At 41.5% G+C, this 21688-nt stretch overlaps 1 protein-coding gene across 1 annotated transcript in view; it reads right to left on the reverse strand.

Moving 5' to 3' along the window:
- The window catches only part of LOC126209561 (uncharacterized), an 811828-nt gene that overhangs the window by 354956 nt on the left and 435184 nt on the right, over nucleotides 1–21688 (reverse strand). The window contains exon 3 of the mRNA XM_049938895.1: nucleotides 93–203. The gene's annotated coding sequence lies outside the window, so the exon portion shown is untranslated. The remainder of the gene's footprint in view (nucleotides 1–92; nucleotides 204–21688) is intronic.

A 21688-nucleotide genomic window follows, 5' to 3' on the forward strand; every position in this document is an offset into this window, starting at 1 on the left:
CATGTCGTAATGTCTTTTTCTTTTTTCCCTCGAGTTTTAATGTGTCCACATTCACGTTAGCACTGTTGATTGTAACAGTTGCTACAACATACCTTCAACATCGGCCATGGTAGTTCCGAGACTAGCGTAGGAAGACCAGAAAGTCAGTATTGGCTTGACGGTTTCCCACTGGTTTTGAAGGCTGCCTGCTTGGCCACTGCAAGCTGCAACAGAAAAAAATGCATGAGATGGCTATTATTGAAGTGAACGATCTTAAAATTTACAGTTATTCATTCACTTCACTGATATCATCATTGAACTCAAACGGATGAAAATGAAATTACTGTCAAATGAATAATTAGCTTCTGAATCAATTCCTGGATTAAACGTGGAAGCATTAAATCACCGAAGACGATTTCGCATTAGACTGATCTATCACAAACAAAAATAAAAAGGAAGTAGCAAAATAACACCATGGTTCTACCTAGAAACGATTAAAATCTCCATTTCTATACAGAGTCTGTCTCTTACTGTTTCAAATACGATATTAGATTTACGCTGGTCGCTATGGCAACTCGTCAACAGCGACCGTTGCATGGGTGCGATTACAACATTCGCAATGTTCGTGACGTTTCCCAGCGATGAAATGTGAATGAAGTTTGTCCTCTCGACGATTAGCGTCGCTGCTGACGTGGCTATTTGAGCAACAATCGCAACTGCGTTAGAAAAGAAACTGATAATCTTTTTAAGTACTCCCGTTCACAGTTATACTGTATCCGTAAAGAAAAGCTACTGGTTAATCTCATATAGATTAGTGCTCAGAGCGATGTTACTCGCTAGCGCTAATTACTCATCTTCAAGTTTTTCGAAGTTTTCAATAAACTTGTGTTGCTTCAGTTAATATTTCAGTTAGTGATAACGATCCGATTATATTCGTGAGGATATGATACAGAAGTAACTGTAGAGCTATGAAAATCTTGATTATTTTATCATTCTCTTTGATTCAAGTGGTTTTTCACTGCATGTTGATAGCATCGTGCAGGTTCCACTTAGGTCATAACAATCACGCACGAAGCAGCTGCAACCCGATGGAAATTGATAAGTTTAAATAAAATCTTAAAAAACAATTATAATCCCTTTAGTACTCTTGATATAAACTTTTTTAAGTTAAATATCTTCTTCGCGTAGAATTCAGAATTTCATTAAAGTTCTACGCGTGTGAAGGTGATACACGGTTAATATTGAGGAAGTTTACAGAGAGGTTAACAGGAAAATACTGTTCTTCAAATTTCGAGAACACCTAATTCGTGAGGTATCAAGTAATACATTACTTCGCCATGTGCATGTCGCGTAATGACTGCGATGACAGAGCAGGAGAAATTCTGGCACATACATTTGGTATATAGAGGGTTTATACAAGGGCGATGTACTTGAGGACAGTATTATGGAAATGGAAGAGGATGTAGATGAAGATGAAATGGGAGATAAGATACTGCGTGAAGAGTTTGACAGAGCACTGAAAGACCTGAGTCGAAACAAGGCCCCGGGAGTAGACAACATTCCATTAGAACTACTGATGGCCTTGGGAGAGCCAGTCATGACAGAACTCTACCATCTGGTGAGCAAGATGTATGAGACAGGCGAAATACCCACAGACTTCTTGAAGAATATAATAATTCCAATATCAAAGAAAGCAGGTGTTGACAGATGTGAAAATTATCGAACTATCAGTTTAATAAGTCACAGCTGCAAAATACTAACGCGAATTCTTTACAGACGAATGGAAAAACTGGTAGAAGCGGACCTCGGGGAAGATCAGTTTGGATTCCGTAGAAATGTTGGAACACGTGAGGCAATACTAACCTTACGACTTATCTTAGAAGAAAGATTAAGAAAAGGCAAACCTACGTTTCTAGCATTTGCAGACTTAGAGAAAGCTTTTGACAACGTTAACTGGAATACTCTCTTTCAAATTCTGAAGGTGGCAGGGGTAAAATACAGGGAGCGAAAGGCTATTTACAATTTGTACAGAAACCAGATGGCAGTTATGAGTCGAGGGGCATGAAAGGGAAGCAGTGGTTGGGAAGGGAGTGAGACAGGGTTGTAGCCTCTCGCCGATGTTATTCAATCTGTATATTGAGCAAGCAGTAAAGGAAACAAAAGAAAAATTCGGAGTAGGTATTAAAATCCATGGAGAAGAAATAAAAACTTTGAGGTTCGCCGATGACATTGTAATTCTGTCAGAGACAGCAAAGGACTTGGAAGAGCAGTTGAACGGAATGGACAGTGTCTTGAAAGGAGGATATAAGATGAACATCAACAAAAACAAAACGAGGATAATGGAATGTAGTCAAATTAAATCGGGTGATGCTGAGGGGATTAGATTAGGAAATGAGACACTTAAGGTAGTAAAGGAGTTTTGCTATTTAGGGAGTAAAATAACTGATGATGGTCGAAGTAGAGAGGATATAAAATGTAGACTGGCAATGGCAAGGAAATTGTTTCTGAAGAAGAGAAATTTGTTAACATCGAGTATAGGTTTAAGTGCCAGGAAGTCGTTTCTGAATGTAATTGTATGGAGTGTAGCCACGTATGGAAGTGAAACATGGACGATAACCAGTTTGGACAAGAAGAGAATAGAAGCTTTCGAAATGTGGTGCTACAGAAGAATGCTGAAGATAAGGTGGGTAGATCACGTAACTAATGAGGAGGTATTGAATAGGATTGGGGAGAAGAGAAGTTTGTGGCACAAGTTGACTAGAAGAAGGGATCGGTTGGTAGGACATGTTTTGAGGCATCAAGGGATCACAAATTTAGCATTGGAGGGCAGCGTGGAGGGTAAAAATCGTAGAGGGAGACCAAGAGATGAATACACTAAGCAGATTCAGAAGGATGTAGGTTGCAGTAGGTACTGGGAGATGAAGAAGCTTGCACAGGATAGAGTAGCATGGAGAGCTGCATCAAACCAGTCTCAGGACTGAAGACCACAACAACAACATTTGGTATACGGTGTTTGCTGTGCAACTTTAGATAAGGGAGTGCGAAAGGAAGCTGCCACTGATTCAGGTACGTTTTAAGTAGCATGTCAGATACATTACGGCCAATGGTGAGAATAATAGGGCTATCGGTTTTACGACTGAACTGTTATGTAGGCCTAAACAGGAGCACGGTAGTCTGCTGACAGTTGTAAATTACAGCGAGTAAACGTGCTTCCTTGGAAGTTAGCTTACCATGGAGAATGGTCATTCTCTCATCGATGCAGACCCACCGCAAGATCATCCGGTTGCAGATTGTGGATAGGAAGTAAAAAGTTTTGAACGAAGTATGGAGTAAATGCCATTGATAATTGTAGTAATGAAGTAAAATGCTGTTCTAGTGAAGAACGATGACACGAGAAGAGAACGCAGCACTGAACTTTAACAGAACAAAAAATTGAAAGTAAAGAAACTAAATCTCACAGTTAAAGCTGGCATCTCAAAACAAACGAATAAGATAGGTCTAACGACTGTTGATTGTGACGTTCCCGTTGTAATCCAGACATATCAGAGAGAGTGTCCTTCCTCGAGGGAATCTGTATTCAGCTCGTAGCCAAGAGAAACTCTTTTCGACAGACAAGTTAATCAGTCGCTCATCCACTTAACATGTCGTTAGAACGTTCTGCAATCCTGCTATCTAAGTAGGAAGTCTTAGGTATAAACCTGTTTTTCATGGACAGTTGAAGGAAACTAACCGATAGAATAACGACACGGAGATTACAACAGATTTACGAATTTCTCAATTTCATGACGAGCGCAAAAACCGACAGATAATGAATACACCCAGTAACATTGAATAAAAGACCAAGAAACGACGTCATGAATCTTTATAAATCAAAACTGTTCGCCGCAGTGGTATAGGAACAATGATTTTGCTTTGCTCATTTTGTGTTCTAGCAACGGGGCCAAACAGATGCAAATCTTTATAGGAGCAGAATATTTCTCTTACTCTGCTAGACTCCACAAATGTTCTTCTATGCTCAAATTATGACGCTACCCAAAAATTACGAGCGTAGAGAACAATCTGAAATTTAAAATTTTAGAGCTGATTGCTGTCCTTCAAGCAGTGGGAACAGTCTATCTGCTTTTGTTCTGAAATTGCTCCATAAATGTTTTGCTACGTATGATAATTTTTGATGTTGTTTTCACACTATTTGGATACTATCAAAGAGTACCAGTAGAGTGACTACTACTGCAGCGTAATCAGTTCATGATGCTGAAACGACAATTCTGAAGAGCCGGGACACACAAAGAGCAGAGTGCGTTTTAGCATCGTGTGTTTATTTATCTGCCGAGGCAGTGGCTTTCGTTAATATAATAAGATGCTTTTTCACATCTGATAATTCTTGAAAAAAGAACAAAACTGTTATGTAATACCAGATAAACAGTGTAATTACGTCCTCATAACGTAATTTGTATGGAAGTGGGCAAGAAACAGTGCAGCTACACTAGCTCTCACAGCAATGCACTCATTAGGATGAGACGTGAGGCCAATGCCATGGAAAAGCATCTTGAAACGTTCGCGGATAAATCTCATGCAACTACCGCCATAAATAGTCGTGAACACTGCATGTCATCAACCAGTGACGCAATGGAAGCAACAGGTATCTTCCTATGTACGGATTGTCCTCGCTCGTAAGTCAACACCTGGCTTCAATAACCTAGTTCCAGCGCCACTGTACAATGTCTACATCTACATCTACATGACTACTCTGCAATTCACATTTAAGTGCTTGGCAGAGGGTTCATTGAACCACAATGATACAATCTCTCTACCATTCCACTCCCGAACAGCGCTCGGGAAAAACTGACGCCTACACCTTTCTGTTCGAGCTCTGATTTCTCTTATTTTATTTTGATGATCATTCCTACCTATGTAGGCTGGGCTCAACAAAATATTTTCGCATTCGGAAGAGAAAGTTGGTGACTGAAGTTTCGTCAATAGATCTCGCAGCGACGAAAAACGTCTTTGCTTTAATGACTTCCATCCCAACTCGCGTATCATATCTGCCACACTATCTCCCCTATTACGTGATAATACAAAACGAGCTACCCTTTTTTGCACCCTTTCGATGTCCTCCGTCAATCCCACCTGGTAAAGATCCCACACCGCGCAGCAATATTCTAACAGAGGACGAACGAGTGTAGTGTAAGCTGTCTCTTTAGTGGACTTGTTGCATCTTCTAAGTGTCCTGCCAATGAAACGCAACCTTTGGCTCGCCTTCCCCACAATATTATCTATGTGGTCTTTCCAACTGAAGCTGTTCGTAATTTTAACAAAAATGGCTCTGAGCACTATGGGACTCAACTGCTGAGGTCATTAGTCCCCTAGAACTTAGAACTAGTTAAACCTAACTAACCTAAGGACATCACAAACATCCATGCCCGAGGCAGGATTCGAACCTGCGACCGTAGCGGTCTTGCGGTTCCAGACTGCAGCGCCTTTAACCGCACGGCCACTTCGGCCGGCCGTAATTTTAACACCCAGGTACTTAGTTGAATTGACAGCCTTGAGAATTGTACTATTTATCGAGTAATCGAATTCCAACGGATTTCTTTTGGAACTCATGTGGATCACCTCACACTTTTCGTTATTTAGCGTCAACTGCCACCTGCCACACCATACAGCAATCTTTTATAAATCGCTTTGCAACTTATACTGGTCTTCGGATGACCTTACTAGACGGTAAATTACAGCACCATCTGCGAACAACCTAAGAGAACTGCTCAGATTGTAACCCAGGTCATTTATATAGATCAGGAACAGCAGAGGTCCCAGGACGCTTCCCTGGGGAACACCTGATATCACTTAAGTTTTACTCGAAGATTTGCCGTCTATTACTACGAACTGCGACCTTCCTGACAGGAAATCACGAATCCAGTCGCACAACTGAGACGATACCCCATAGGCCCGCAGCTTGATTAGAAGTCGCTTGTGAGGAACGGTGTCAAAAGCTTTCCGGAAATCTAGAAATACGGAATCAACTTGAGATCCCCTGTCGATAGCGGCCATTACTTCGTGCGAATAAAGAGCTAGCTGCGTTGCAGAAGAACGATGTTTTCTGAAACCATCCTGATTACGTATCAATAGATCGTTCCCTTCGAGGTGATTCATAACATTTGAATACAGTAAATGCTACAAAACCCTACTGCAAACCGACGTCAATGATATAGGTCTGTAGTTAGATGGATTACTCCTACTACCCTTCTTAAACACTGGTGCAACCTGCGCAATTTTCCAATCTGTAGGTACAGATCTATCGGTGAGCGAGCGGTTGTATATGATTGCTATTGTATCAGCGTAATCTGAAAGGAACCTAATCGGTATACAATCTGGACCTGAAGACTTGCCCGTATCATGCGATTTGAGTTGCTTCGCAACCCCTAAGGTATCTACTTCTAAGAAACTCATGCTAGCAGCTGTTCGTGTTTCAAATTCTGGAATATTCCATTCATCTTCCCTGGTGAAGGAATTTCGGAAAACTGCGTTCAATAACTCCGCTTTAGCGGCACAGTCGTCGGTAACAGTACCATCGGCACTGCGCAGCGAAGGTATTTACTACGGTCTTGCCGCTTGTGTACTTTACATACGACCAGAATTTCTTCGGATTTTCTACCAAATTTCGAGACAATGTTTCGTTGTGGAACCTATTAAAGGCATCTCGCAATGAAGTCCGTGCCAAATTTCGCGCGTCTGTAAATTTTAGCCAATGTTCGGGATTTCGCATTCTTCTGAACTTCGCATGCTTTTTCCGTTGCCTCTGCAACAGCGTTCGGACCTGTTTTGTGTACCATGAGGGATCAGTTTTATCTCTTACCAATTTATGAGGCATGAATCTCTTAATTGCTGTTGCTACTATATCTTTGAATTTGAGCCACATCTCGTCTACATTTGCATAGTCAGTTCGGAAGGAATGGAGATTGTCTCTTAGGAAGGCTTCTAGTGACACTTTATCCGCTTGTTTAAATAAAATTATTTTGCGTTTGTTTCTGGTGGACTTGAAAGAAACGGTATTGAGCCTAGCTACAACGACCTTGTGATCACTAATCCCTGTATCAGCCATGATGCTCTCTATTAGCTCTGGATTGTTTGTGGCTAAGAGGTCAAGTGTTTTTTCGCAACCATTTACAATTCGCGTGGTATCGTGGACTAACTACTCGAAATAATTCTCGGAGAAAGCATTTAGGACAATCTCGGAAGATGTTTCCTGCCTACCACCGATTTTGAACAAGTATTTTTGCCAACATATCGAGGGAAGGTTGAAGTCCCCACCAACTATAACCGTATGAGTGGGGTATTTATTTGTTACGAGACTCAAATTTTCTCTGAACTGTTCAGCAACTATATCATCGGAGTCCGGGGGTCGGTAGAAGGAGCCAATTATTAACTTAGTTCGGCTGTTAAGTATAACCTCCACCCATACCAATTCGCACGGAGTATCTACTTCGACTTCACTACAAGATAAACCACTACTGACAGACACAAACACTCCAGCACCAATTCTGCCTAATCTATCTTTCCTGAACACCGTCTGAGACTTCGTAAAAATTTCTGCAGAACTTATTTCAGGCTTTAGCCAGCTTTCTGTACCTATAACCATTTCAGCTTCTGTGCTTTCTACTAGCGCTTGAAGCTCAGGGACTTTCCCAGCACAACTACAACAGTTCCGACTGTTCCTTGATCCAAGCACGTCCTGTATTTGCCATGCATCCTTTGAGATTGCAGCCCACCCCGTACTTTCCCGAGGCCTTCTAACCTAAAAAAACCGCCCAGTCCACGTGTACTCGGTCACTGAGGTGAAATTTTAGTATGGGCGTTGACTAGCAGTTATAGCATATTGCCTGGTTACCTTAGCGAAAAATTTCACTCTAAGCTCTGTCTAGCGTTAAGTCACTTTACTTCTGTTTTCAACTGACAAATGAATGCCTTTGAAGGAAGCACATCGTACCCTTTCGAAGTTCTCCAGTTGCATTTATTACTCAGTAGGTTAAAACATAGAAGTTATATCTAGATATCAGAAATCCTGTCTTTGCCTCTTAACTACACTAGCACATCGGAGCCTTAATTAGAAAATATAGCTCCGTCTCCGACGACTTGTCCACTGGTGAAAGCGGTGTCCTTGTGTCCGGGGTTTTGGATGAGTTCCGCTACGACACAAAGTAAGTTTTAATCTGGCACGGAGGAGGTTCATTTCACCACTCAGTCTCCTTGCGAGTGAGAGGTTTCATTTTAGTAGGAGAAGATTATTTCCTTCAAAGAGAAGATGAAGATGTTTGTCTCTTTCTTTTGAGAGTTCTTTCCCAGCAAAATGAGAAGAGTTCACGTACTCCACACTAGTGCTAACTAGTTTGAGGTCTCTACTGTGTAACACATACCCGGTAGCATCACTATAGTGTTACTTTCACGGGTACCACTATTAAATAATAAAACTAATTACTGCAGCCACTATGTCCCGTCACGGTATATTTTTTATAAGAAACTGGTCTTATGAAAGGTCACTCATACTGTGCACAATTCGGTAGTACTACTGTATGTCTAAACCTCCGAGAAATGACTCTCTTTAACACAGCACAACGAGATTTTTCGGGTTACTGAGTGAAACGAGTGCAGTATTTTTAGTTAATTTGTTTCTCTGAAACTCGTAAAAAAAAAACTAGGTACTGTAACTTTGGAACTGAATTACACTACCTTACTAAAAATATACTACTTTTACCAGTATATGAAGCCTATTACTAATGTGCTTTAGAGATCAATGTTACTCAAAAACTCTTAAAGGAATTAATAGAGTGTATCACCAATAATTTGCGCAGTGGAATCTTTCAACAGGCCTCCTCTGCAACTCGTAGGCTTGATGTACTACAAAGGGGAAGTAATTTCAAAAGATATGACAAAATTATCGGTATGAGAACAGAATGAACTGACAACAAAAATAGCAAAACTCGTGGACAGAGAAATTCAATATATAAAATGCTTCAAAAGAGCTGCACACAATGAATACAACACTCTTAAAAATATAAGTAATAAGTTGAGACAACACAATGCACTAAAAGTGAAATCAGATAAGGGTAATACTGTGGTTGTTATGAAACACGAAAATTGTGTAGAAAAAGTGTTGACTTCTTGAAAAATAACAATGTCACAACTATATAGCACAACCCAGCTAACAGATTCAATGCAAAGTTCAAAAAAACGTTGAGAAACTATCAAGAGCTCAAGATAAGAAACAAACAAGTCAATCAGCTTTCTGAGCCTAACAGTAAGTAATAACGACAACGCCATACTTTTTGAGGTGTGCAGGAAACTACGACGACAGATGTCATTATAACAATCACAACTGTAACCCAAATTCTCATACACTTGTTTTGTAAATAAAACTGTCTTTTCCTGCTGCTAGTTACTTTATTTATCCCATACGCGTTTCGCCTTCTCCTGTTCTAAGGCATCATCAGTTGGATCTATTACGATACAGTTTTGTTAGTTATAGATTATCAAACAGTTCACTTCGCGATTTTCTGTAAAAAAAAAGTAATTACTTACGATTTTCTGATCTGCGTTTCCTCACATCTGGTCTGGAGGTCGCACTAGCACTTTTATCACTGCCATACAATCACATCTTTGTGTTCCCGCCTTCCACAACAATAGTCCACCACAAAAAAGAGTGAGAAACATGGTGAACAGTGTGTGGAAGGCGAGAACACAAAGATGTGGTTGTATGGCAGTGATAAAAGAGCTAGTGCGACCTCCAGACCACATGTGAGGAAAAGCAGATCAGCAAATCGTAAGTAATTACTCTTTTTACAAAAAATCGCGAAGTGAACTGTTTGATAATCTATAACTAATAAAACTGTATCGTTATAGATCCCACTGATGATGCCTTACAACAGGAGAAGGCGAAACGCGTATGGGATAAATAAAGTAACTAGCAGCAGGAAAAGGCAGTTTTATTTACAAAACAAGTATTTATATGCTTGCTGCGGAGGATGGCCACACAAACTTGTCATATAAACTTATTTTCTTCAAATCAATGATCAAACGCATTACGAACATACGACTCGACACTGACGCATAAAGCAGAACAAATAGAAAATGTGATGAAAATTCTGCACTGTATATCTAAGGGCACCATAATGAATATTTTGGAAGTTCTCTAATTTCCAGGCAAAATTGTTAATCAGCATGCAGAAGTAAAGAACACGCAATATTTATAAAACTTTATTGACTTCGTAAAAAAGAGTGGATAATTTTCAGTGCTTCACAATACAAATAAATAAATAAAAAAACAGTAGAGCCGTCAACAGAAATTATGTATCTACTTACTACATGAAAGGATAGAGTAATACGCTGTTTGTACGTAGCTGTTACCACTGAGACTTCGCGAATATGAATTGTAAATTCACTGTAAACGCGTACGTGTCATTAGAGCGGACTGTGCTGTCAAACGAACGCAAGTGAAAAAAAGTGCACACAAAACATGAAGGGCTTATTTCAATAGTGGTACAAGTCCATTTTTCTTCATTCTTTAGGACTCTGTATCTCAGAATGAACAAAAATGGAATTGCATCGCTATTGAAATAAGCCCTTCACATAATGTTCGGACAAGCTTCAACATCATGGAAACTGATAATCTCAACAGACGCTCCAAGGCACTATAATGTGTGACTTTGAAACATAAATAAGCACCAAAATAGACGTAAGCCATCTAACTATTATGTTGATAATTTTATACTAAAAAACTGTATATCGTATATTCCATGATTGCTTGAAAACGCCAAACTGCCGAAATGAGAATCGTCGTATGTAAATAACGAACTAATAAAATCAATGTGCAGCAGAAAACGGGAAAATAATTAATATGTCAAAAGGGAAGTAATTACAACTTACGGAGTGGTGGAGGGGATATGCGGAATATTGTACTCGTATCGTGCAGATCAGTCACTAACAGTCTTGGCTAAAGTACTATGCTCTGAAATGTCAAGGGTAATGGGCTCCAATGAACATGAATATTCTTAATACATATGGTCAATGGCTGAAGGCGCACAATCAAATACGTGGAGATCTCGCCAAAGGCGAAATCTGAACATCGCATCATACTGATAAATTGTTTGACAATTGCAAGTACATAAAACACGAACTACGAGACAAAGAGACAAAGAGCAAACAGCATGGAAAAGGAGGAAGATGGAATTTTCGTGTGGGCCTGGATACGACTTACTACCAATCAACTGTCAGATAATTTGCATTAATAAACCTGGCATGCGGTTACTATCTAACCACAAAGCCCACGTCGTTAATTTTGCCAGATTATAAATTTAATTTCTCACCTACCTACAGAAAAGGTTTTGTTGGAGCAAATAAAAAAAAACGCATGAACAGATCCTCAACATTCGACAAATAACTGAGAAGTCGCGAGAGTTCTTTACTCCTGCTTTAATCTGCTTCCTTGACTACAGAAAAGCCTTTTGACTGTGTTGTCTGGGAAAAGTTGTTCCAGGCGCTGACAGAAGTTCTGTGTCGCAGTACACTTAATAGCACTGATCAGAAGACTACACAACAAACACCTCGAAGATGTGAAGACAAGTGCTGCCATGTCTGATTCATTCAGTGTACCAGAAGGTGACAGGCAGCGTTGTGTGTTGTGTCCTATTCCCCCCCCCCCCCCCCCCCCGCAACTGTATAACATCTATACAGAACATTTCATTAAGAATTCTCTTGATTGTTGGCATCTCGTTTGGTAGTGGAACTATTAGCAACCTCTGATTTGCTGACGTCACCGAGCTTTTACCCTACAGCGAAGATGAACTTGTTAATCTGCTATCAATAGTAGGTGGTGACATTAGTGTATCATATGGATTAGACAGCAATCCCATGATAACTGATCGAGGAGCACAGGTCCAACTCTCAGGCCGATTAAAGGAACTGGAAGTCTGTTCTTTCACCTATCTTAGATCAACAGATGAGATAGCAAGACGGATAACGCTAGGCCGAGTGGCTATGAAGGAGCTCACCAAGATGTGGTTGAACAGAGCGATAATGAACTGCACAAAGGTCTGGCTTGTCCAGACAATCATGTTTTCCGTCTTCATTTATGGTTACACGTTACGAACTCTCAAGGCCAGACACTAGCAGCACGTTGACGCATTTGAACTTTGGTACTGGCGTGAGGAATGTTAACCAGTGGAGTCACCATCCTTCACGGTAATGCACGTCCGCAAGCAGAGGAAGTGACATAGGAATCGCTTCATTGGTTTCAGAGAGAAATGTTTCAACATTCGCCATACAGTCTGGACATAGCTTCAAGTGATTATCACTTATTCCCCAAATTGAAAGATTTTTTTAGTGGACAACGCTATGGAAGTGATGAGGAACTTGATCCAGATGACACTATGATTATTCCAGAATAATTGTATGCTCATAAATACAATAATTAAAATAACTAACATTGTTAGAGTTGTAAAACTTTTCCTAACAATGAAAAGTAAGATAAAAGTCCACTGTTGACTAAGTTTAGCTAAACAGTCTCATACTGGTGCCACAGCCCTCGGTATTGTGCTTTGAAAATCACTCTTCCGCAGCAGTGGATGAACTGTCATAGATTTGCGTGGGTGAGTAAACTTAAATGTACATGTTTATTAATTATATTATTTTCGTTAGTGTCATCTTAAACGTTTATTCCTGCATACAGTTGTAAAAATGTTATCTAAAAAACTTCACAGACAGTATTTAGGTTCTTATTTCTAAACATACTTCCAGAATTAGAATTATATGACATCTCTCCAACTTATTTGAGGGGAAAACGATTCACTAAATCAACTATATGTAATGCAGTACAGCACAGATGATTTACCAAATGATGGTGTAGATGTGGCCCTATCTCCTCCTCTGAATGCCAAAGGTGACATTACTGATGAAGATTCAAGTGCTGAGGATAGTCCTTCTATAGATAACTGACCAGCAAGTCGGCTAAAAGCAAACATTTTGATTACCAACTCACATATTCGGGCTTTGACTGAACATTCAACAATACAAACAAATTATTTTCAGACAGAACAAGAACCTGGAACTTCTTCAGTACGCAGTAAGAACAAAAACGTCATTGATAACAATCGTCAGTGATCTCAGTCGTCTGCAACCGCGCTGCTCGTACGGTCGCAGGTTAGTTAGGTTTAAGTAGTTCTAAGTCTAGGGGACTGATGACCTCAGATGTTAAAGTCCCATAGAGCCATTTGAATCATTTGATCTCAGTCACCTACTCCTTCCTTCCTCAAAAAAATACGAAAGTGACTATGTTTCACATAGTAATTACAGGACAGAAGAATGTTGTAACAGGAGAAAAAGATCAATCTTGAGTCAACTGTAAAAAAGAAATGTAATCTTGTGATAAGATCTTATGGGGCCAAATTGCTGAGGTCATCGGTCCCTAAGCTTACACACTACTTAATCTAACAGAAACTAACTTATGCTAAGGACAACACACACACACACACACACATGCCCGAGGGAGGACACGAACCTCCGACGGAGGGAGCCTGAATCAACTGTATAATAGCCTCTAATGAATACTATACCTAAAAAACGGATACGAGTCTTTTATGTTCCGGTGTAAAAGTGAAGCGCCGGCATGACAGTCAGGAACAGCAGAGTACAGAGTGCTGTGAAGAAGACGTCAGCCAATAGAACCTTGACCGTCCCCTGTATAGGACGATACCGAGGCAGCAGCGGCCTCTAGGCGAAGACAGCAGAAGCGCCGCGCTGCCTGGCTGCGGCCCAGTTGAAGACTAGCCGTTCTACTAGAACTGTAGCAGCGACTTGTATTAGGATTTGTGTATACTGAATAGATTTTCTTATTTTGTATGTCGACCATTGCTTGCGATACACCATTGTAAATTCTCAAAGTTAAGTACTGTCATTTATTTTACTGTAATAAAAATTCATTAATCCGATTTGCTTACATTTTTGTCTAGCAATCCGAAAAAGCAGGTTTACTAGACACCCCATGTTCGACGAGTAGACAGTACACAACATTGGCGACAAGTCTTTAAAAAAACAACACGTCCCGCGACCACGGTAATTTTCTTTTGTGTTTTGCCGGTGCCGTAACTCCACTTTGTCGCTTCCTTGCAGGAGCGAATTTACTTGCTTTAACAGTGTTTCTTATAGTATTTCTGCTAATCGGTGTTTTCCGGTGCGGAAATTTTCTTTGCTTGTGTGCTTATTGCTTACCTTGTTCACTGTATTTCTCTTCCAATATGAGCAAGCCACGTATCCCACCCCCTGCTCAGGCGTCTCAGCTGCAAGTAACAGATGCAACGCAGCTAATGCAGAAGTTTCAGTTTCAGACCCAGCAAATATCAACACTGCTAAACACAGTACAGCTGCTCCTGGCGGACCAAACTCCTAACGCAGCAGAAGCAAGACCTTGTAAGTAGGCTGTTTAGGTTTTTGGTTTTTTTATTGGTAACGCCACGTAGCGCTCTGTATGAAAATCACTGGCTGTGCTGTGTGCAGTCTGTGGCTGGTTTGCATTGTTCTTTGCTATTGTAGTGTTGGGCAGCTGGATGTGAACAGCGCGTAGCGTTGCGCAGTTGGAGGTGAGCCGCCAGCATTGGTGGATGTGGTGAGAGAGATGGCGGAGTTTTGAGAGCGGATGATCTGGACGTGTGTCCATCAGAGACAGTAAATTTGTAAGACGGGATGCCATGAACTGCTATATATATTATGATTTTTGAACATTATTAAGGTAAATACATTGTTTGTTCTCTATCAAAATCTTTCATTTGCTAACTATGCCTATCAGTAGTTAGTCCATTCAGTAGTTAGAATCCTTTATTTAGCTGGCAGTAGTGGCGCTCGCTGTATTGCAGTAGTTCGAGTAACGAAGATTTTTGTGAGGTAAGTGATTCATGAAAGGTATACGTTATTGTTAGTCAGTGCCATTCTTTTGTAGGGATTTTTGAAAGTCAGATTGCGTTGCGCTAAAAATATTGTGTGTCAGTTTAGTGTTGATCAGAATAAGTAAAGAGCGAAATGTCTGAGTACGTTCAGTTCTGCTCAGCTTTTTGAAAATCAAATAACGTAAGGGGTTTACCAGCACAGTAATTCAATAATTTTTCTAAGGGGACGTTTCAACCCATGGTAGCTCCATGTGCCATACAGCCTTTTCGCCAGTTTCGTGAAAAAGAAGAGGAATGGCTCGAGTGGTTGCAACAGGCTGAAGCCCACGTAATTGCTCACAATGAACCAGGTACTGAGGTACTGTACACGGTAGGAAGTGCAGTCTTCTGACTCATTCAGAAGTTATTTCCTAATGCCACTAAGAGTGAACTTTCGTATGATCAGGTTGTAGATTCGCTAACTGTTATCACCAACAAGTGAATGTGGTTGCAACTAGGTACCAATTCTTTAATTGCAAAAAAACGGTCAGAACAAACGTATCATGAGAAAATAACAGATTTGCAGCGTCTGAGGAGGAAATGCCAATTGAAATGGGCTTGTGGTGCTCTATATTCAGCTGTTATGTTGCATGATGTGATCGTGTACAATGTAACAGATGTTAAACTTAGAGAACAGATTTTGAAACAGTCTGATCCTTATTTCAACACGTGGTGCAAATAATTCGAAGATTCAGGTGCCATGTCGGCCGATAAACCTGAGCAGCTAGCAATTTGTTGAGTCGAGTCGCCCCTTGCTTGTGACTGGGCCATTAGGCAGCAGTAGGTTGCGTTTGCCATGCCGTGTAAACAGCTCTCTAAATAGGTAAACAGAATTAAGGCACACCCTCGTTGTTATTCATGGCACAAACACCAAGACTGCCCATCCCGACAAGCACAGTGTTACGCTTCTGGCAAAAAAGGACATGTACAGTCCATATGTTTGCATCGGAACGAACTTAAGAACCCTGCCCACTCACAAAAATCTAGGCGAAAGGCCCATGTAATTAATTCAATCTATTCAAAGCCTGCTGCAGGAATTAGCAAACCTTGTAACTGAACAGTTTCTTCAGTGCTATGCTATTCCAATAAACGTTTTGTTAATTTGGTTCTTAGTGGAAAAGTGTGATATTTCAGTTGGACATGGGTGCCTCACAAGACATTACCGCTCTCGGAAAATGTACTTTGCCTGCCATGTATCGCTCGCATACATAAACTGTAACTTCCACTGTGCTACAATCACGCAATTGTGACTACATACTTGGCCTTGATTCCTTTGATTTGTTTGGCTTTAAAATTCAAGACAACATGTTGTCAGTTTCTGCATTCAATGCTTAAGACAGTGTAACTAGCTTGCTGAAGGAATTCCCAGAACTCTTTTCTGAAGATTTAAGAATGGCTAACAATTTTGTTGCCCATATTACTATGAAAGACGATGGTCATCCGAAATTTTGCTGGGCCAGAACTGTTCCCATTGCATTATGGGACAAAGCCGCTGCTGAACTTAAAGAATTGTATGACAAAGGAGCTAATGCGCCCGTACAAGCTAGTCAATGGGCAAGTCCCCTGTGTTTGCTACCCAAACCTCCAGGTCGCATTCGCATCTGTGTTGACTTTGAGTCTAGGGTCAGCCCACGAACTGTGATTGATACTCACCCATTGCCACGCCCAGAGGATCTCATTTATTGATTAGGCGCTGTTCGCTATTTTTCTAATTTTGATTTGGGCATTGCATGTCTTCAAACACCACTAGATGAAGAATCTCAAGAAGTGTGTGTTGTGAATTCTCATTTAGGTTTGTTTAAATATTTGAGTTTGTATTGTGGAAGTGCTTCCGCACCCGCCATTTTCCAACGGTATTTGGAACAGCTGACTGCTCAAGTACCAAACTGTTCAAACTAATTGGACGATATTGCTGTAGCAGGTCGTTCACCTGAAGAACACACTGCGAATTTGCGTGCTTTGTTGCGTGTGTTATCTGATGCAGGACTAAAGTGTAGACTGGACAAGTGTGATTTTTTTAAACCTGAGTTGCAGTATCTTGGTCGTGACCTAAACAATCAAGCTGTACATACTCAGTCACATTTGTTAGCCATTCGGGGCCTGCCAGTTCCTCGCTATGTCACAGAATTGCAATCAGTTTTTGGGAAAATGAACTCTTATATTCGGTTCAAACCGAATGTTGCACAAATTGCGGCTCCATTGGATCGCTTGCGTCGCAAGAATGTCGCCTTTGTTTGGACAGATGAGTGCCAAGAAACTTTTCAAAAACTTAAAGACGCATTACTCGGTGATCGATGTTTGGTTCACCTTGATCCTGACAAATTGCTTGTGTTGCAAGTTGACGCTTCCTCTTACGGAATCGGTGCAGTGCTTTCACACAGAATCGGTGATAAAAACAGGCGTATTGTTTTCGCATCGAAAGTGTTGTCCAATGCTCAGTGCAACTATTCACAAACAGAGAAAGAGGCATTGGCTACTGCGTATGGTGTCACCAAATTCCACCACTATTTGTACGGTAGAAAATTCTACTTGGTAACCGATCACAAGCCACTGCAGTCCTTGTTTCATCCGACGAAGCCAGTTCCTGTACGAACTGCCCAAAAATTGCAACGATGGGCTTTGTTGTTGTCTCAATACCAGTAAGAGATTCTGTATCGTCCGACAGCTAAACATGGTAACGCGGACGGACTTTCACGTCTTCCGATTGGCCCTGACACAGACTGTGATGATTCTTCTGCATCTTGTTGTCACATCAATGTTCCCCAAAGCTTTGCAAAAAGAAAATGTTGCAGTTACTTCACCAAGGACACTGGGGAATTGTTCGTACGAAACGGTTAACGCGTCGACACTGTACTTGGCAGGGTACGAACACCCAAATAGAACAAATAGCGTCACAGTGTCACGCAAGTGCGGAAAATCAGTCCGCTCCGTTACAAAAATTCTCTGCCTGGGCTAAGTCGCAATCACCATGGCAACGTGTGCCCATAGGCTTTGCGGGACCTCTTTGAAACACTCGTTTGTTGATTGTGGTTGACTCGTATAGCAAGTTTCCATTTGAGGTGCCAATGATCTCGACAACGTCATGAGGCACAATTAAGTTGTTGTCCTCTATTTTTGCCTCGAAGGTTTACCTGAAGTCAGTGTCGGACAACGGCCCACAGTTCACGTCAAATGAATTTGAAACATTTTGTGAACGCAATGGCACACAGAATCTAGCTAGTGTAGCGTTCCATTCACAATCAAACATCGAAGCGGAACATTTTGTCAGAACCTTCAAGCAGCATATTGCCAAACTTCGCACCGCACACACCAGGTATCAAGCATTACAACTGTTTCTCGCCTCCTATCGTTCGCATCTACGAGATGGACCATCGCCGGCGAAACTGCTTCACGGCCGCCGCCATCGGACACTGCTGAACTTGCTCCACCCTCCACAGCATCCGGCGCCGAAGGAAGGCCACAAGTATTGCTTCGCGCCGCATGATACTGTGTTTTTCAGGGTTTTTAGCTGCACCACACGGTGGGCGCGAGGCGAGATCCTTCGTCGACTACATGGATCTCATTTCAAACCCAGGCGGACTGCAGCACCGAAATCACAAAATTCGCCACTGCCATGTGCATGGTGATCCTTCTGTGTCTCTCCCCCCAGATTAACGGATCTCGAGGACAGCGCGGCCACAGTAGCCGCCAGAGGGTGTCATCATGACACCGCCGAATGACCCCATGGAGACGGAGCCTTCGGCGCCTCCGCCTCCTGTCATCCTACTGACGGAGCTGGACCCGCTCACACCGCAGCAGCCGATGCCTTCTGCATCTGGTTATGGGCCTCAGGAGATGGACGCGTAACCTTCTGATCGTTTCCGGGGGACGTTCCCGCCAGATCGAAGTCCGGTTGGTGGGGTACGACCGGAAGCCTGACGTTCCCTGCAGACACACTTCCGGTCCAGCGCAGCATTCACACGTCAGCCTATAGTACGCAGACCGACCCTTCTCTAGGACACACCGAGACAGCAGCTGCCCCTAGTCGAAGAGAACATGAGCGCCCAGTTGAAGACTAGACTTCTATGAGCTCGACAGCAGCGACTTAGGAACTGTGTTGTTTCACTTGTACGAGGTGCGGCTAGAAAAAAACCGGACTGATGCTGGAAAAAAACATTTATTTACAATTATTTACAATTTCATGTTATCTCCTTCAATGTACTCTCCTCCTCTGTCTCTACACCGCTCCATACGAATTTTCCACTGTTCATAGCAATGCTGCAGATCATTTTCGGTAAGTCCATACATTACTTCCGTCGCTTTTTCTTTTACTGCTTCAACAGTCTCAAATCTAGTTCCTTTCAAAGCTGACTTGACTTTAGGGAAAAGAAAAAAAGTCACAGGGGGCCAAATCAGGTGAGTAGGGTGGATGATCTAAGATGGGAATGTTGTGTTTTGCCAAAAACGTCTCCACTGACAACGCACTGTGAGCTGGGGCATTGTCTTGGTGAAGGATCCATGACTTTTTTCTCCACAAATCGTTCCGTTTTCTCCGTACTCGCTCACGTAGGGTAGCCAGGACGCTAATGTAGTAATGCTGATTCACTGTTTGTCCCTCTGGTACCCAATCAATGTGCACAATCCCTTTGATGTCAAAAAAAAAAAAAAAAAAAAAAACAATCATCATTGCCTTGAATTTCGATTTTGACATTCGTGCTTTTTTTGTCGTGGAGAACCAGGAGTTTTCCAATGCATCGATTGGCGTTTAGTTTCGGGATCGTAAGTAAAAAACCACGATTCATCGCAAGTAATAACATTTTGTAAGAAGGTGGGATCACTTTCAATGTTTTCCAGGATGTCAGAACAAATCATTCTTCGGCGTTCCTTCTGTTCAATTGTGAGACACTTTGGAACCATTTTTGAACACACTTTGTTCATGTTGAAACTTTCATGAAGAATCTGCCTAACACTTTCCTTGTCAACTCCTGTTAACTCAGACATTGCTCTGATTGTTAAACGGCGATCTTGTCGAACAAGTTTACCGATTTTTTCAATGTTTGCATCAGTTTTTGCTGACAATGGTCTGCCAGTGCGAGTGTCATCACTGGTGTCTTCGCGGCCATCTTTAAATCGTTTAAACCACTCAAACACTTGTGTTCGCGATAAACAATCATCGCCGTACACTTGTTGTAACTTTACAAACGTTTCACTTGCAGATTTTCCTAGTTTGAAACAAAATTTGATGTTAACACGCTGTTCTTTCTGTACACTCAACATTTTCCGACGCACAGACAAAACGTCAACTACTTAAAACAGACGCCACGGGCAGACTGAGTGCAGGAGGCAGATGAAACTCGAGCAGTAGGCGAAGCGAGAGTCACGTGACAGGCCACGCGACTTTCAGCCTTATTGCATTCGTTTTATTGTTTCACCAGTACTAGTCCGGTTTTTTTTCTAGCCACACCTCGTATTAGGAGTTGTGTGTACTGAAGAGATTTTCTTAGTTTCAGATTGCTTGCGACACACCATTGTAAGTTCCAAAGTTAAGTATCGTCATTTGTCTTACTGTAATAAAAATTCATTAATACGATTTGCTTGAATCGTTGTCTAGCGATCAAAGAAACCAGGTTTCCTAGGCACACCATATTCGACGAGTAGGCAGGACACAACACTTTACACGGCTTTGAACAATTTTTGACGAAGTTATTATCCTGCGGTTATCTATACCAATCAGTATGCAGTGAAATGAAGCAGATTGTGAGACTGCACTGAAAATGAAATGCGGATTTTCATAGCTTTCCTCTTTAGTGGGTACATGTTGTCCCGAGGAGGAAGATGCAGTAACAAGAAGAAACAGACAGCCATAATGAATTTCCAGAATGAGATTTTCACTCTGCAGCGGAGTGTGCGCTGATATGAAACTTCCTGGCAGATTAAAACTGTGTGCCGGACCGATACTCGAACTCGGGACCTTTGCCTTTCGCGGGCAAGTGCTCGCAGGAGAGCTTCTGTAAAGTTTGGAAGGTAGGAGACGAGGTACTGGCATAAGTAAAGCTGTGAGGACGGGGCGTGAGTCGTGATTGGGTAGCTCAGTTGGTAGAGCACTTGCCCGCGAAAGGCAAAGGTCCCGAGTTTGAGTCTCGGTCCGGCACACAGTTTTAATCTGCCAGGAAGTTTCATAATGAATTTGTTTCGAATATAATTTCAAGGGATCTATTGGATTTCATCATGGGCAATCTTCATTTTTGTAGCAATGATGAACTAGATCCAGATGATAGATTTGCAAAAATCAGAAGATTATTACCAATGTTAAATGAGAGGTGAAAGGTCTCTGTTGGATTCCTTTCATGTTAATTTCTTAAAAATGTTGTCATTTACGGCATACATTCCACTTCTAAATTTACTGTGGTGTTTCTGACTATCTGGGAGGAGACTGAGCAGTGGAAATCGCTACTTTAACACATAATCAAGAACGATCTGTCACACCACTACACTTCAAAACACAGTTTATATGTTATTCATGTCACACAGTCTCATACGGAACCTACATCCGCTTTCTTTTATATACTGTATATGATAAGATACTGTCATCCCCCTTCCCTTCTATGTGAAAGGATGAATGAGCAAATGTATTTCTAGTTGCATGCTCGATGGTAGCAGACAGGCGGGTCTGCTAGAGAACAGTAGGACCAACGTCAGAACAGGTAACTACGCTTCCTAAAAGCAAAGATGTTTCTATTCTTAGTATGGTCCTGTCTGTCCCT

Source organism: Schistocerca nitens, chromosome 1 (genome assembly GCF_023898315.1).
Source record: "Schistocerca nitens isolate TAMUIC-IGC-003100 chromosome 1, iqSchNite1.1, whole genome shotgun sequence".
Classification (NCBI taxonomy): domain Eukaryota; kingdom Metazoa; phylum Arthropoda; class Insecta; order Orthoptera; family Acrididae; genus Schistocerca; species Schistocerca nitens.